The following is an 18,654-nucleotide window of genomic DNA, read 5'->3' as shown; positions in this document are numbered from 1 at the left end:
ACTTGCTGCCTCACATGTTGGGGCAGACTTTGATAAGTACAAGGTGGTTCTAATTATAGACCACATTTTATTAATCTTACTTATTTATAAAGCACCTGTTCTCCAAGAAAGATTTCACTTTCATTTTTAATCTGTACACAGCATTTACAGATTCCCTATAGAAGATACTTGGTGTGAATGTGGAGACGAACACTCCATTTCACATGTGCTTCGGTGCATACAATGTCCTTCGACATGTTTTCCAAAGCACCAGAAGGCAGGACAAGAAACAATGGATAGAAACTAGTCAAGGAGAGAAGCAACCTGGAACTCAGGAGAAATTTCCCAGCAGTGAGAACAATTAACCAGTGGAACAGCTTGCCTTCAGAAATTGTTAGTGCTTCATCACAGGAGGTTTTTAAGAAGAGGCTGAGCAACCTCTTGTCTCAAATTATACAGGGTCTCCTGCTTAGGCAGGGGGTTGGACTACAGAGTACAGAGAAGAGCAACAAAGATGATTAGGGGACTGGAGGCTAAAACATATAAGGAACGGTTGCTGGAATTGGGTATGTCTAGTTTAACTAAGAGAAGGACGAGGGGGGACATGACAGCAGTGTTCCAATATCTCAGGGGCTGCCACAAAGAAGAGGGAGCCAAGCTATTCTCCAAAGCGCCTGAAGGCAGGACAAGAAGCAATGGGTGGAAACTAAGCAAGGAGAGAAGCAACTTAGGAGAAACTTCCTGACAGTTAGAACAATTAACCAGTGGAACAACCTGCCTCCAGAAGAGGTGAATGCTCCAACACTGGAAGTTTTTAAGAAGAGACTGGACAGCCATTTGTCCGAAATGGTGTAGGTTTCCTGCCTGAGCAGGGGGTTGGACTCAATGATCTCCAAGGTCCCTTCCAACTTTATTATTATATTATATTATATTCCTAGATAGAAGATCTCCAAGGTCTCTTCCAGCTCTGTTATTCTATTATGTACAGAGGAAGACCTCATATTGTCAGAAGAAAATGTTCACATGGCCAGATAATAGTTGAATGTCCTTCAGTTTTAAGCATTTATGTTGCATACTTTTACTCATGCTATATTTCTATGACCTATTTTATTATTTTATTCACTCAGTGTTGAATGTTATATGACTATGTAGGTAGTCCTCGACTTACCACCACAATTGAGCCCAAAGTTTATGTTGTTAAGTGAGACATTTGTTATGTGAGCTTTGCCTCTTTTTAGAACCTTTCTTGCCACAGTTATTAAGTGACTCATTGCAGTTGGTAAGTTAGTAACCTGATTGTTAAGTGAATCTGGCTTCTCCATTGACTTTGCTTGTCAGAAGGTTGCAAAAGGTGATCACATGACCTTGGGACACAGCGACGGTCATCAGTATGAACCAGTTGCCAAGCATCTGGATTTTGATCACTTGATCATGGAGATGTTGCAAAGGTCATAGCTGTGAAAAACGGTCATAACTCACATTTTTCAGTGCCGTTGTAACAGTTCACGAAATAAACTGTTGTAAGTCAAGGACTATTTGTAATGTTTAGGTGTTTCTGATAGGAATAAAGAAGCATTTTCATAGGACCATATTTTACAATATGGTTGTTTTTTTTTTTGACAAAAAAACCACCCCCACTTAGTTTTGGTTTTAGACAAAACTGTGCTATAGAAAACAATGGATTTGCCTAACAACTGTGTCGTTTGCCTAATGACCACGGGGTTCGTTTTGCTAAATTACCAGTGCAAAAAAAAAAATTGTAAAATTGAGTCTGTCATTTTTTATGACTGTTACATCTTATGACCATAATGGGCAGGCTCCATCACAGTCACAGTTCAAGAATTACCTGTAATGCAGAGGTCTTCAAACTTGGCCCTTTTATGACTTGTGGACTTCAACTCCCAGAATTCCTCAGCCAGGCACGCTGGCTGAGGAATTCTGGGAGTTGAAGTCCACAAGTCACAAAAGGGCCAAGTTTGAAGACCCCTGCTGTAATGCATATTACAGAAGGGCTGTCAAACACAGTTCTCTGTTGCCTGGTATGAATGTGTCTGGTTTGTTATTCCAGACAATAAAGTAAATTTGCATGTAAGTTGAGTAGGTTATTGTCAGTGTGTTTTTTTCTGCCAGTGGAATGTTGTTTCTCAAGTCCTTCTTTATTAAAATTCTGGAAAAAGCCTTGCAGGGCCCAAGGGCTCTCACTCACTCCGTTGCATCTTTTGCAGGCAATTATCAGAAGTTCCTTTTTCAGACCCAGTTTCCTAAAAGACGTGTGTGCTGCTGTGATATTAACTCGTGGTAATGGCCAGCTTCTTAGGGCACATCTGTCTGTCTGAGTTAATAAAGTGGAAGGAAAGGGAAGATTGGGTGCACCAGTCCCTAAAACAGTCATTAATACACAGCCTCGGGCAGAATAAATATATTAAAAACAATTGAGCTGAGCTGAAAATTGATTGGGAAGTTTCCTCTACCTTGAGGTTTATGCCACAGTTCAGTTACACGTTCCCTTATTCAGTGCATATGGGTGATTTTGCTCAGCTGGGGTCCAATACTAGCAAAAGCGAAATCAACACCCCCCCCCCCAAATTTGTTTCAAATATTTAAATCTGGTTTTTTGGAGCCTAGAAAGAATCCAGATTTGTGAAAAGTGACAAGAGTGGCACGCTAAAGAAGGGAAAGAGGAGATACTGGGGTTTAGAAGAAGACTGTGATTGGAGCCAGAATTAAATATATCTCTGCCTGCCTGCCTGCCTGCCTGCCTACCCATCCATCCATCCATCCATCCATCCATCCATCCATCCATCCATCTATCTATCTATCTATCTATCTATCTATCTATCTATCCACATACATACACATATACATACACATACACATACACTCTGTGTGTATGTATCTGTGTATGTGTATAAATAAATAATAAATATAGGTAGTCTCAACTTACAACAGTTTATTTAATGACCATTCGAAGTTATAATGGCACTGAAAAAAGTGACATGACATTTTTTTCATACTTATGACCATTGCAGCTTCTCCATGATCATGTGATATACATTTGGATGCTTGACAACTGACTCACATTTATGACAGTTGCAGTGTCCTGGGGCCATGTGATCACCTTTTGCGTCCTTTTGACAACCAAAGTCAATGGGGACCCCAGATTCACTTAACAATTGTGTTGTTAATTGAACAACTGTGGTGATTCACTTAACAAATGTGGCAGAAAAAGTCATAAAATGGGGCAAGACTCACTTAACCAATGTCTCACTTAGCAACCTAAATTTTGGGCTCAATTGTGGTCGTAAGTTACTTAACAACTGCCTTGCTTTGCAATGGACGTATGGATCTCAATTGTGATCATAAGCTGAGGACTCCCTGTGTGCATGCGTGCGCACGGGTGTGTATATGTGTTTGTGTGTGTGTGGTGTAAAACAAGAGGGAAAGGGTACTGAATGAATGTGAATTGATTATAAAAGTGAATGGGCAGTAGAAAAAAGTTAGACTGAGATGTTTTGGCCATATGAAGAAAACAAATAAGGTTAAACTGTTAAACGGACGGCAGAATGGAAGGATGGAGAGGAAGGCTATGACCAAGGAACTTACAGGTGCTTATAGACCCATCACAAAACTCTCACTGATGATTCACACCTGACTCACCACAAGACCCTCACTTGACACACCCACACTTGATTCATCACAAGACCCTCACCTGATGTGACCATCACAAGACCTGCTGACCACACAAAGCCCTTATAAACAGAATACGTATGTTGTATGTAGTATGTTTTAGGTGTGTGTCTTGTATGTGTTTCACTTTGAGAGCCAGCAACTAAATTTCATTTTTGATGTGTATCATTAATGTGGAATAATGAACAATCACTAGAATAATGATGTATCTGCATAATTACTGGAATAGTACTGTGTTAGTAGTATGTGACTAACCTAATGTGCATTGTACTTGGATGCAATGTACGTAGCAAACTCTCCATTGTATACCCGTGAGAAACAAACCTAATGTATTACAATGTGTATTCCTTTGTTCCTGAGAAAAAGGAAAGTATAAAACTGAAGTCTGAACCTGCCCTCGGGGTTCAGAATTGCTTGTTGTTATTGCTTCTGAACCTGCGCAATAAATCTCTCTGCTAAAACCCTCTGGAATTCTTTCATTTTCCACAAGATCGTTATGCCCACAGTAAAAAAATGACAATAAAGGTTATCTCATCTTATCTTATCTTAAGAACACCAAGCTGGCATCCCCTAAACTCCGCTGAAGATGTTACTTAGCCTGGTAACAAAACATTTGGAAACCAACCCACAAGCTTGGAGAATTAATCTTCACTCTGACTTATAGGTATTCCTGAGAAAGCACAAAAGCTGAGGGAGCTGCCTTTTTTTTTTTTCCTTTAAATATTCAAGACAAACTTTTCCAAGTCATCTCTTTTTCTCGCTCTCTGTTAACTCATTGTTATCAAGGAAGGAGATTTGAATTTTAAAAATGCCATTAAAGTAGGTCAAAGTATTGCTGATTTCTTTATCTGAAATTCATCCAGCAGTCATGAATAATACACAATCCTGAATGTTTTCTTCATTGGCAAACGTCTTGTTCCCGAGGTTAACCCTGTCGTTTTTGATGACTAGAGACCCTTTCTAAACATTAAGTCTCTAAGGTCTGGCAGTGGGAGTGGCAAAGGACTGTGCTAAATTTTGGCATTAAATGAGGAATGGAAGGCCCATCCAAGGGGATCACATCTGATCATGGCTTACCCATTGTCAGCTGCCACATTATGCTTGCTTGTGCTTCGCCACATTATGATGACAGACTGCCATGAACTGTAGGGAAGGAGAAACGCAAAGGGGAAAATGAAAGTAATTGCTGTATCTCTTCGAGAAGCTGCTTCTCTTATGGAAAACGGAAGGACTCTTATGAATTCCAGAGGGTTTTAGCAGAGAGATTTATTGTGCAGGTTCAGAAGCAGTAGCAACAGCAATTCTCAACCCCAAGGGCGGGTTCAGACTTCAGTTTTATACTTTCCCTTTCTCAGGAACAAAGGAATACACATTGTAATACACATTGTAATACATTAGGTTCGTTTCTCACGGGTATACAATGGAGAGAGTTTGCTACATACATTGTATCCAAGTGTAATGCGCATTAGGTTAGTCACATACTACTAACACAGCATTATTCCAGTAATTATGCAGACACATCATTATTCTAGTGATTGTTTATTATTCCACATTACTTCGAGGTCACGTGGCATACCAGCTAGGTATCATCCTGTACCTGAACCGACTATTAGGAAGACATTCTACCTGAACTTGACTAGTCACATGGGGATGGGCAATGGGAGGCAGCTAAGGGAGGGAAAAGTTGAACTAGAGGATTTTGGTCCATGATGCTCTGATCTGGCTATGCTTTACTGCAATATACTTGACTTCTAATAAACTATACCAGTGATGACGAACCTTTTAGAGACCAAGTGCCCAAACTGCAACCCAAAACCCACTCATTTATTGCCAGGTGGGCGTGGCCCATTGGGTGGCGTGGCTGTGGTGGTCATGGCAGATTGGGTGGGTGTGGCCAAGGTGGGCATGGTCACCTCAATGTTGCTTATGGGGAGGGACAACTGTGGGGGGTGGGCAGGGTTGCGGGAGATCCAGGGGGTCTCTGGCAGGTGGGGCAGTAGGCAGGAGGCTCATCCTGTGGGGTGAGGTGAGGCAGGGTGGGGGTGCCATTGCCATGGGGCGAGGCAGGGGCCAGGGCGGCTGCTGCCTGACACCATCAGCCCCCCCACACAGAGGCCAGCGAGCGCATAGTGGCCGATGGTGTCCATCAGCAGCCACAGCCTGCCGGCCCCTCCACCGACACACTCCAGGGCTCCTCAGCCTGCCGCCAGAAGTTCAAAGAAGCCACCTCTGAGCTGGATGGCTGGCTGACAGCTGAGGAGGCAATGCAGTGGGTCGTGCCCGGGAAAAGAAGAGCATGCGAGGCCAGGAGGGACTGGGGGGAGGGAAACCAGCCATGCCGGGATGCATCCAGTCACGTGGGACCTCGTCGAGTTAGCAGGAGGCTGGTTGAAGAGGGACAGTTGCCATCTCTTGGGCACGGCGTGTGTGCCCACAGAGAAGGCTCTGAGTGCCGCCTCTGGCATGCGTGCCATAGGTTTGTCACCACTGAACTATACCTTTCTCAACAAATAGAACTAGAGGTTTAAGTTGTGGCAGGTCTGATACCAATATCAGTTTTGGGGTGGACACTATAAATCTAAAGCTTAACTCCAGGCAGGATTCTTCCTTGGAAATCCCATTTAGTCCAACAAATCTACAATCTTTATGAATTCTATAATTTTTCTTCTTCAGTTGGGACAGAAATTAACAAATAGCTCCAAGTACCTATTTAATATAGGAATATCTTTTAGCTCCTTCCTTTGATTGTCATTTTTCAGCTTGCTGCCAAAGCGATCTTATTTGTTTTATAGTTTTATACTGTAGCTGCCTGGTAGCCTTAGTTTTGCCAGCAGATGACAAAGGTGATTTAAAACATTGAAAACAAGCTTTGACTGACATCAAGATTTTGCATAGAATATTGTGATTTCCTTTTTAATCAGATGTGACCCAGCCTCAGGGCTGTTCCATTGGAGGAGGATATATTTTGCAGGTGAAGCATGGAAAAGATTGCCGGAGTGAAAATAGATCAAAAACAGCTTGTTTTGGAGAGAGAGAAATGAGATTTTTCAGATGAATTGGGGTATATCCAATAACAGGCATTTGGGGAGGGGGACTCAGATCAGGTTCTGACCATTATGCTGGAGGACATAATCCGCCCCCCAAAATGGATGAACATAGCACTGAACTGATTAAATTGCCTTTCATTTAAATGTTATTAGACTAGACTTTGATCATGAATTTAATAATTTCCCCCATTTATCACCTTAAATATTACAATTTATTCACAAGTTATGGAGCTTCCCGGGCTATCAACAATCCTAAGGCTCCAAGCTTGACAGAGATGCCTGCAGAGGGAGGTCCAAAAAGTTAAAATGGCCAATTAAAACCCTGCCGTTTTTATATTTGTGGGATATGTGAAAAAAGAATGGAGCTGCCATTTTGACTTATAATAATAATAATAATAATAATAATAATAATAATAATAATAATAATAATAATAAGTTGGAAGGGACCTTGGAGGTCATCGAGTCCAACCCCCTGCTCAGGCAGGAAACCCTATACCATTTCGGACAAATGGCTGTCCAGTCTCCTCTTAAAAACTTCCAGTGTTGGAGCATTCACCACTTCTGGAGGCAGGTTGTTCCACTGGTTAATTTTCTAACTGTCAGGAAGTTTCTCCTTGTTCTTCTTGCTTCTCTCCTTGCTTAGTTTCCAAATTTTTGCTTCCCTGTGTTTGCCTTTTTAAATTCTTGACTGCTTAGATGATTGGAATTGCCCTTTTACCTCACTTCCTTTTTAAATTTACCCTTCCAGCAATACATCCTATGCTTTAGCTTCCAGAGATCCTCAGTTGAGTCCCAAAGTTCTCTTTCTCTTCTAACATCTTTTTTACATTTTGGTTGAAAAAGGTGAGTGCCTTTGCTAAATAAAAATGTAAAACATTAAACTTGGTGAGTGAGTCCCTACTAAAACTCCAAGATCCCTCTCACAGTTACTACTATTGAGCAAGGTACCCCCTATACTATACCTGTGCATTTGGTTTTTCTTGCCTAAATGTAGAACCTTGCTTTTTTCACCATTGAATTTCATTTTGTTAGATAGCGCTCAGTGTTCAAGTCTATCCAGATCCTTCTGTATCTTAAGCCTGTCTTCCTGAGTGTTTGCTATTCCTGCCAGCTTGGCGTTGTCTGCAAATTTGATGAGTTCCCCATCTATCCCCTCGTCCAAATCATTGATATAGATGTTGAACAGCACTGGGCCCAGAACAGAGCCCTGGGGCACCGCACTACACACTTCCCTCCATGTAGATGCGGTTCCATTGAGGACCACACGCTGAGTACGGCCAGTCAGCCAGCTACAGATCCATCTGGTGGTGGTGCTTTTCACCCCACATTTTTCTATCTTGTTAAGTAGTAGGTTGTGATCTACTTTATGAAATGCCTTACTGAAGTCCAAGTAAGTTATGTCCACAGCATTCCTCTGATCCACTAATTTTGTCACTTGGTCAAAGAATGCAATAAGATTTGTCTGGCATGATCTATTTTTGACAAACCCATTTTGGCTTTTAGTAATGATTTTGTTTGCCTCTAGGTGTTTGTTGATTCTTTGTTCGATTATCTTTTCCAGGATCTTCCCAGGCATTGAGATCAGGCTGATAGGTCTGTAATTTCCTGGGTCCATTTTTTTTCCTTTTTTGTAGATGGGAACTACATCAGCTCTTTTCCAGTCCTCTGGTAGTTCCCCTATGCTCCAGGATCTTTGAAAAATATAGTTCAGTGGTTCTGAGATCACATCTGCCAGTTCCTTGAGAAGCTTGGGGTGTAATCCATCTGGTCCTGGCGATTTGAACTCGTCTAGGCTGGACAGGTGTTCACTTACCATTTTCTTGCCTATCTTAACTTGTATTTCTGTTTTGTTTTTTATGGCACTATCTTTGATAGATTGGTCTGTTTTTTCCCTTTTTTTATTCATATTAGTAAAGTTGGAAGGGACCTTGGAGGTCATCTAGTCCAACCCCCTGCTCGGGCAGGAAACCCTACACCATTTCGGACAAGTGGCTGTCCATTCTCTTCTTAAAAACTTCCAGTGTTGGAGCATTTACTGCTTCTGGAGGCAAGCTGTTCCACTGATTAATTGTTCTCACTGTCAGGAAGTTTCTCCTTAGTTCTAGGTTGCTTCTCTCCTTGATTAGTTTCCACCCGTTGCTTCTTGTCCTGCCTTCAGGTGCTTTGGAAAATAGCTTAATTCCCTCTTCTTTATGGCAGCCCCTGAGATATTGGAATACTGCTATCATGTCCCCCCTTGTCCTTCTCTTCGTTAAACTAGACATACCCAATTCTAGCAACCGTTCCTTATATGTTTTAGCCTCCAGTCCCCTAATCATCTTTGTTGCTCTTCTCTGTACTCTTTCTAGAGTCTCAACATCTTTTTTACATCGTGGTGACCAAAACTGGATGCAGTATTCCAAGTGTGGCCTTACCAAGGCATTGAAGAGTGGTATTAATACTTCACGTGATCTTGATTCTATCCCTCTGTTAATGCAGCCTAGCACTGTGTTGGCCTTTTTGGCAGCTGCAGCACACTGCTGGCTCATATTTAGGTGATTGTCTACTAGGACTCCGAGGTTCCTCTCACAGTTACTACTATTGAGCATGGTGCCACTTATGCTTTGTGTAAAGACAGATGCAAAAAACGAGTTAAATAGTTCTGCTTTCTCCCTGTTGCTTGTCACCTTCTTGCCACTTTCACCCACTAATGGACCAATCATTTCTTTCACTTTTTTCTTGTTTGTTACATGTTGAAAGAAGCTTTTTTTGTTATTTTTGACATTGGTCGCAAGCCTTAGTTCATTTTGAGCCTTGGCTTTCCTCACTTCATCTTTGGAGGCTCGGGCTATTTGCTGATATTCTGACTTAGTTATGTGCCCCTCTTTCCACTTTCTATACTTGTCCTTGTTGGACCTTCTTTCCCTATGAACATCTCTGGCTTAGTATCTCTAAGCTATATACCTACTTTGAGTCAACTCTAAGAAATCAGGCTTTACTCAACTTTGGGACCACTTTTGAAGCTTGTGAGAGCTTTGCTGCTGCATTGTTTTTTGATGTTACTAAGATCCTAGCCATGCTGAAAAGGGAATGAATATATATAACCCATATTCATATGAATTATTAAGGGAGCCCGCTTGGTCTAGTGATGAAGGCACCAAGTTACAAATTCTAGTCCTTCCTTAGACATGAAAGCTGGCTGGGTGACTTTGAGCCAATCACCAGGAGATTGTGAGTTCTAGTCTCTCTGTAGACATGAAAGCTGGTTGCATGACTTTGGCCCAACCACCAAGAGATTATAATTTATAGTCCCATTTTAGGCATGAAAGTCAGCTGGGTGACTGGACCAGTCCCTCTCTCTCTTAGACCAACCCACCACACAGGGTTATTGTTGAAAAAAATAGAGGAGAAAGGAATATTAGATATATTTTCCAATCTGAGCTATTTATAAAAACAATAAAGTTGGGATAAAATAATCTAAAAAATAGATCAGATTAACAGTGGGGAAAAAAGAAATAAATAAAACCTAAAAATGGAGGATTCTTTATCCCACCCAGCCCCCTTCCGATCATTCATTCCCAAAGCCATGGTGGCACAGTGGTTAGAATGCAGTATTGCAGGCTAATTCTGCCGACTGCCAGGGGTTCGATCCTCACTGGTTCAAGGTTGACTCAGCCTTCCATCCTTCCAAGGTCAGTAAAATGAGGATCCAGATTGATGGGGGCAAATATGCTCAGTTTGTAAACCACTTAGAGAGGGCTGTAAAGCGCTATGGGGTGGTATATAAGTCTAAGTGCTATTGCTATTGCTATTGAGCTCATGTCCCCTCCCACCGAAAAAGCTAAGTGTATTCCTGACACCAAATGTTGTTTGCCTCTGATTTTAATTTTTGAGAAATGGCTTGGGAAGAATGTGAAAAAAGAAACATCTGCTGTGTCTCTCCCATGCCTCACATCCTGCTCCATGTAGATTTCCAGCAAGGCAAATTTCTCTCTACCCTGCTTATGAATCCTTTTATAATTCAATTCCCCTCCTTCATAAATATTTTTCCTGACACTTTGAAATAAAAAGTCACTACCAAGTGGGTGCAGGCTGGATATTTTACCTCAGTATACAGATAGTCCTCAACTTACAACCACAATTGAGTCCAAAATTTGTGTTGTTAAGACATTTGTTAAGTGAGTTTTGCCCCGTTTTGCGACCTTTCTTTCCACAGTTGTTAAGTGAATCACTAACAACTTGATAAGTTAGTAACATGGTTGTTAAGCGTTATCGGGCTTTCTCATTGACTTTGCTTGTCAGGTCGCAAAAGGGGATCACATGACCCCGGGACACTACAACGGTCATAAATATGAACCAGTTACCAAGCGTCTAAATTTGGTATACATAATCATGGAGATGCTGCAAAGGTCATAACTGAGAAAAACAGTCGTAAATCACATTTTTCAGAGCTGTTATAACTTCGAACGCTCACTAAATGAACCTGTTGTAAGTTGAGGACTATTTGTATAGTGAGGACTATCCGTATAGTAGTCCCATTGGCTTTGTCAGAAAGTTGCCAAAGGTGATCACATGACCCCATGACACTGCAACCATGGTGAGTCAGTTGCCAAGCATCTGAAATTTGATCATGTGACCACAGGGAGGCTACAATGGTCGTAAGTGTGAAAAATGGTCAGAAGCCACTTTTTTCAGTGCCGTTGTGTGAATGGTCACTAAATGAACTGTTGTAAATCGACTACTCTAGCAAGGAGCAAAGGAAAACTGAAGTAAAATTGCAAGCACAGTCAGGATCACATGACTTTCACTTAGTGGCCCTTTGCTTAAAAGCAGAGTTGTTGGTCCCAATCGTGGTCGTTAAATGAGGACTGCCTGTATACCCAACTGACTCATATTTATGACGGTTGCAGTGTCATGGAGTCATGTGATCACCTTTTGCAACTTTTTGACAGGCAGGGTCAGTGGGGAATCCAGATTCACTTAACAATTCACTATGTTAATTTAACAACTGCAGTGATTCACTTAACAACAGTAGCAAGAAAAGTCGTAAAATGGGGCAAAATACACTTAACAATTTCTTACTTGGCAACAGAAATTTTGGGCTCAATTGTGGTTATACGTTGAGGACTGCCTGTTATTGCTATAATTATTATATTGCAACCTTTCTTTAAAGAACTACATACAGTATGCCTTGCAACACGTAGCTTATTTTAGGAGTTTTAGAAATTATGCTAATACTTCCCTGAGAGAAAGTTGGGATGTTCCTCCTTGTAATACCCTTGTATTATTAATTCCCAATTCTTAAAAAGCACCATTTTTTTCCACTTTTTGTTCTTTATGGTCTTTGTATAAATGTTTGATACACCTTTGAGGATGACACCTCCATTGGCACAATTTAAATTTTGAGGCCAAATACTGTATGGGACCTTAGTAATATATGTAGGAATCTTTAGACAAAGATTACAAAGAGGAAGGAAATAAATAAATCCTGGATTTAAAGAGGTTCAGTCATGTAAAACTAAAATACCCATTTTCCCATATCCTCACTCTGAAGATTCTGAACTGAAAGATAATAAAATTACAAAAAGAAATTGCCTCTCTAAATGCTTGAAGTCACGATAAGATTCATCATAAGATTGCATTGCAAGCCATAACACCATGCTATAAATGGATTTGTGCAAAGGGAAAAAAAAGGTGGTTAGAAATATATGTAAAATGGCTTTATCAGGTAATAAGCACTTCTGGTAGCTTGATCATATGATGAGGTAGGGAAAAAAAGCAATAAGATTTTTCTGTTAAAATGATTCTAATAAATCACTCCCATTCTCCTAGCATCACTTCATGTTAAGGGAAAAAAACAGCTTGAAAATTCTGCTAGTGAAATGCTTTGCTTCTTTTAATTCCTATTACTGTATGCTAAGTCAGGAACTTTTTCTAATTTTGCTATAAAGAAGAGGGGGTTAACCTCGTCTCCAAAGCACCCGAAGGCAGGACAAGGAGCAATGGATGGAAACTAATCAAGGAGAGAATGTCTATGGAGATTCTCAGTCATCCAGGTCACAGTTGTCCCGAAGGTGCTTTTTCAGTTGCCTCTTGAAAAAGCACTTTTCGATCAAGGGAGAAATTTCCTGACAGTTAGAACAATTAACCAGTGGAATGACGCCTCCATAAATTGTGGGTGCTCCAACCCTGGAGGTTTTTAAGAGGAGATTGGACAACTATTTGTCTAAAATGGTATTAGGGTCTCCTGCTTGAGCCGGGGGCTGGACTAGAAGACCTCTAAAGGTCCCTTCCAACTCTGTTATTCTGTTAATGTGTGTTAGATTGATCTCTAAGCAGTAAATATGGATACTGCCCTTTTTATTTTTGCATTTTCTTTTTTATCGCTTTTTATTTATTGTTTATCAACCATAACCCTACTAATTAAAGCAATTCCTGTCATGTGGTATTTTTTTTTGTAAGGACAAACAGGCCACACAATGCCTAAAGCTAAAATCATATTAAGGCTAAGTATACCACATTACGCATACCACATTAAGGCTTAGAATGATGTTTACCACCAGTTCATGAATTTTACGGATACTTAACAGCATTGTAGGGCTTATTCAATAAAATATAGTTTATTGTGGCGTGAACTCAGTGCCCCTATTGGTCTTGTGTCTAAATGAAAAGGTGAAAAATTACATTTCTGCTTCAGCTTTCACTCTTCTATTTTTTTAAAATGGATGTTATCAGACGAAGACCTAAGATATCATAATTTCACCAAAATGTGCCAAGCCAAATTTAGAGGCTGCCTTTTGGATATATTTAAGGATTTGGAAACACTATTTTAAGCATATTCTGACTATAAGCACAAGAAAGAGCTGGGTTACATTCCCTTATTACTGCAGTGTATCTCAAAATTAGACTACAAAGAGCCTGGGTATTTGCATTTCATCATGTGGTAAGCCATTGTTTTAGTATACTGCAGGGGTAGGCAACCTTGGCTCTTTTATGACTCGTGGACTTCAACTCCCAGAATTCCTGAGCCAGCATAGCTCAGCTTGGAAACCTCTCCCTTTCCCCCTCAGCATGGCTGGCTCAGGGATTCTGGAAGTTGAAGTCCATGAGTTATAAAAGAGCCAAGGTTGCCTACCCATGGTATACTGGATGAACCAAGTCATCAAGTTGTACTGTAATTTAGTTTACCTGTTTGAAAGTATAAACATCACCTTTTATCTCACCTTTCACTTTATATGTCAGCTCAAAGAAGCAAACATACCTAAAATTCCTGTTTCTGTTTTCCCCGAAACAATCCTGTGAGGGTTTGGTTGAGAGAGAGAGAGACTGGCCACCAAGCCAGCTATTGTGCCTAAGGACAGACTGGAACTATCTCCTGCTGCATCAAACTGGCTCTTATAGCAATAGCACCTAAGACTTATATACCACTTCGTAGTGCTTTACAGCAGGCTCTGAGTGGTTTACAAATGTCAGCATATTGCCCCCAACAACTTGGGTCCTCATTTTACCGACCTCGGAAGGATGCAAGGCTGAGTCAACCTTGAGCTGGTCAGGATCGAACTCCCAACAGTGGAATGCAGAGTTATCCTGCAATACTGCATTCTAACCACTGTGCCACCAATGGCTCTTATGATATACAGATAGTCTTCAACTTATGACCGACTGCTTAGTGACCCTCTCAACTTACGATGGACATCCCCCCAAAGGCTGCCCTACCCTATAGCCATATGACCATATGTTGGTTGCTTGGCAGATGGCCCATATTTACAGCCATTTGCGGTGTCCTGCAGCCACATGTCTACTTTTTATGATGTTGTTGATGTAACCGGAATTTACTTCCAGTTTTCAGCAAAATCTACCTATAGCAGACAATAGGTTTGCTTTACGACTGCTGTTCTCTTAACGATTGCCACAAAAAAGATAGTTTGGGTCATGTGATGACCTGCTTTACTACTGTTGGGTTCTATTACAATTGTAACTTGAGGACTACCTTATAAGCATAGCCAATGCATTATTTTAAACCAGTTTTGGCAGGATTAATACAGGTTATGTTTGAAGAGCAAATTGAAAACGTAGTTCAGCTCAGAATGCTACAACCAGGTTGTAAGTCAAAACTAATAATTAAAAACATGCAACTGTGGTGTTACAATGGATTATTTGCTATAATTCTTTCAATGCCAATCTGAAACAAGGATTAGAAACTTAAATTGTTTGGAAATAAAATACCTTAAAGTTAGCCTCTTCTGGATGATGTTAGAAAAGTAGGACTTTTAAAAAAAAGTTTAGACATTTTTAAAAATCAACATTAATACTGTCTGAATTTCCTACCATTTTAGTAGAACAAACATATCTGATGTGAACTTAAGAATTATCTTAAATTATTCATTGGTAAAGCCTCATATGGAGAAAGGAACTATTCTGTTTATATTCTGGCTTAATTCTGAGGAATACATCATCTATTCTCTGTCATTTTCCACAACAGAACTGTTTCAAGAGGAAATCAAGAGGAAAGACTTTTATGTAAGACATGTTCTCTTTATTCCAAAAAATAAATACTTTTTTAATCAAAGATTTTCAAATGCCATTATATAATCACAACAGAAGGGGAAGGTCCACTTCTTTGGCAGCTGTGAAGCCAACATACAAGAACTTGACAGGAGCAATGCTGCTGACAAACTCAAAGCTGATTTATACAAATCTCCAAAAGCAACAGAACCCCCTTTTTAGGAGTGAGCAAGAGACTGTTAAAGTCTAAAAGGCACATTATGCTAGACAATAAAACATACTTTGTGTCCCTGCAAACAAGTATGTTCTATGTTACCTTCCACCAGAGCAACTGTGGACTGTGAATTAAGTCAGAGAAAGAGGATTCCTTTGTAAAAGGATTATTAATAACAGTGATTAAAAAAGGATCCCCTGGGGAAGAGGGGACTTTGATTAGTTGTTGGAGCTTGGCATGCCCACCCAAGGGGCACAGTTCTAAATCCATGTCATTCAGTTGTATTAGGGCGGGTGGCCACATAAACAAACACCACAATCAAAAGCACCACCACAGTCAAGGTGGGAAGCACCACAGTTGTGACTTGCTGACGGGCTTCGTGCATTGCTTGCTTTCTCTCCTTTTTGTCTTTGGATGTCTCTTTTTTGGGCTTCCCTTTCAGCTGTCTCATTCTCCTTCCTTTCTGGATCTCTAGTCAAGGAAATCGAACCAAATAGCCAAGAGGTGTCAAATGCGCAACCAAGAGATGCTTCTTCTGGTCGACTTCGTCCTTCTTGGCGTTGGATGGGGTCCTGTATAAAAACCTGGAAGATAGAGAAGAGAGAAATGATAGTCCGGTGGAGGTTGATGGTGTTGGTCAGAGGCGTCCAAATGTGGCCCCCTTTAAGACTTACGGACTTTATAGACTTCAGCTCCCAGAATTCCCCAGCCAGCATAGCTGACTGAAGAATTCTGGGAGTTGAAGTCCATTAGTCTTAAAGTGACCAATTTCGGAGAGTCCTGGTGCTAGTGAACAAGAGTGACAGGGTTAATACTGAGAAATACATCCTGTGCAGCTGGGAGCTGACTCCCTAAAGTGTTTCCAAAAGTTGCCAATTTTTTAACCTTTTTTTATGAGATAGCTATGCCTTTCTGTGAATAGCCAAGCCCCTCCCATATCTATAATCAATTTTTTAAAAAAGGATGATAGTAGTGGGAGAGCTACTCATCGTATTTCAGTAAACAGCCTGTGAGTTTTCATATTTATTTAGCAAGAACACTGAAATCTTTGAGACTGCAAAATGTTATTTATCCAAAGGGACAAGTAGAAAAAAATCAATAAAGATACACAAAACCTGTCCTCATTTCTACACAGTCTTGTTATCTAGACTTATCCAAATTGGTAGGTTACTGATGTACTGGGATTTTAAGTTCCAGATTATGTATTATATATGGAAAGGAGAGGATACGATATTATTAAAGTAAAATTTCCTAGTCAGTGAGATTACCAGTGTATATTTCAGGTGTCGTGAATATTTTCCACTATGCTATTGAAGGAGTCATCAATTTAAGACCATTTGAAATTACAATGGACCTCAGCTACTTATGACCAGTTTTCAAAGTTATGACAGCCACACATATAGGCCATAGTCACATGGTCTCATTTTGGGTGCTTGGCAATTAGCTCACTTTTATGTACGTTTGCAGCATCCTGCAATCACATAACCACAATTTGTGACTTTTTTTTTGCCAGTTTCCAGCATTTATTTCCATGTCTGGCAAAAAACACCAATGGGGAAAACGGATTAGCTTAATGACTGCTGCAAAAAAAAAATGTAGTGAAACTGGGCCTGTCATATAATGTTTGATCTAGAACCAGAACATCTTATGATAAGATATTGGTCTACCTCTGGAGTCACAGTATATAGACAGATAGCTTTACTCCACAGGCCATATCCTTACCAGAAAATGTAAAACCTGCTTTACCTATAAAAATGAATTAGCAGGATTTTGCTAACTTGGATTATGGGAATCAAGCTGTTTTTCACATGCTGACAGTTGCAAAGATTTGCAAATCTTTCATTTGGCCTCCAGTGTACTTCCAAAAACTCAGCTTGAGACGCAACTTTGTGGTGTGGCTGAAAAATAGAAGGGTCTTGGAATTAGAGGGACAGGATCCAAATCTGGGTGGCATGATTATTTGCAGTATAATATAGTCAAGGTTAATGTGCATTTTTTTAAAAAATCATTATGTTAGACATTCCATGTCAAAACTACAGAATAGATACAAATCCAGGTTGTGCCTGAAAACACTTTTGTGGCTCTCAGCACAAGCATTTTATACATGAGAAATAAACACAAAAAGCTAACTTATTGTGGGATAACAGAATTTTGTCAAGGGAAATGTAAAATAAATCAAGAGAAGCACTGGAGGTAGAGGGATATAGTTGTCAAAGGTTTTCTTATTTACTGTTATTACAAAGATTTAAAGTAGGCAAAAGAGTCTGGAGTCTGAAATAGAATTGGGTACGAATGAAGAACATGCAATTGATAAAATATATAAACTTTTATTAAAATTTGAAACAAGAAGAAGTGAAAAAAAGTTTGATAAAGTGGATTGTAACTTCATTTAGGTCAGTGGTTCTCAACCTGTGGGTCGGGACCCCATTTGGGGTCGAATGACCATTTCACGGGGGTCACCAAACCATGCTGTCCGCCATTTTTTCCCTTTTCCCTAGCTGTCCTACTCCCTCTTATTGGTGGCCACACCCACTTGGGGGTCACCACAACATGGGGAACTGTATTATGGGGTCACGGCATTAGAAAGGTTGAGAATCACTGATTTAGGTTATAATATACAAATGGTTAATGGAAAATATGTGGCTTAAGGAACTGAAAATCACACTACATTGTAATCATAAAGACAGTTTTTATAAAATGATTGGACTATTGGTATCATTTGTTATAATTGTTACATATATAATTGTATGTATGTATGTGTGTGTGTGTGTGTGTGTGTGTGTGTATAAAAAATAAAGTTTGCTGTCCAGCTGGCTTCGGTTTCAGAAGCTGGATCAAAAGAGTTATTTGAGGCTTTTATGCTGGTTTAAAAAAGCTAAGTTGAAAAGGTGGAACTGACAGCATCTCTCTTAAGAGCCATCACTGTCACAATCATAATGAATGCTAAAACAACATAACATGAAAATTATATAGAATCTACTTTATCCGCAGCGAATGGTGCACGATGGCACAAATCTCTGTTGCACCCAGCTCTATAATTATAGGCCTTTGAATGCCATGCCAGGGATGCAATCACCAAAATGGGTTGGACTGGGACAAAGAAGTGGGAGGCCTCAGGAAAGCACTGAATCAGGTTTAACCCAGTTTAAATCAAATTAATGAAATATAGTCCATATTACACTATTTTACTTTTTTGTTGCGTTATTTTTTTCCTTTAGAGCAGAGGTCACCAACCTTTTTGGT

The 18,654-nt window shown here is 40.2% G+C and overlaps 1 long non-coding RNA gene across 1 annotated transcript in view; it reads right to left on the bottom strand.

Moving 5' to 3' along the window:
• Positions 1–15,206: 15,206 nt before the first annotated feature.
• The window catches only part of LOC120305832, a 61,336-nt gene continuing 57,888 nt past the window's right edge, over positions 15,207–18,654 (bottom strand). Inside the window, exon 3 of the long non-coding RNA XR_005556100.1 lies at positions 15,207–15,995. This is a non-coding gene — a long non-coding RNA (uncharacterized LOC120305832). The remainder of the gene's footprint in view (positions 15,996–18,654) is intronic.

This window comes from Crotalus tigris, unplaced genomic scaffold (assembly GCF_016545835.1).
Source record: "Crotalus tigris isolate CLP2741 ecotype Arizona unplaced genomic scaffold, ASM1654583v1 scf7180000017691.523996, whole genome shotgun sequence".
Lineage (NCBI taxonomy): Eukaryota > Metazoa > Chordata > Lepidosauria > Squamata > Viperidae > Crotalus > Crotalus tigris.
The sequence above is the reverse complement of the archived record's forward strand: the minus strand, read 5'-3'. Positions and strand labels throughout refer to the sequence as shown.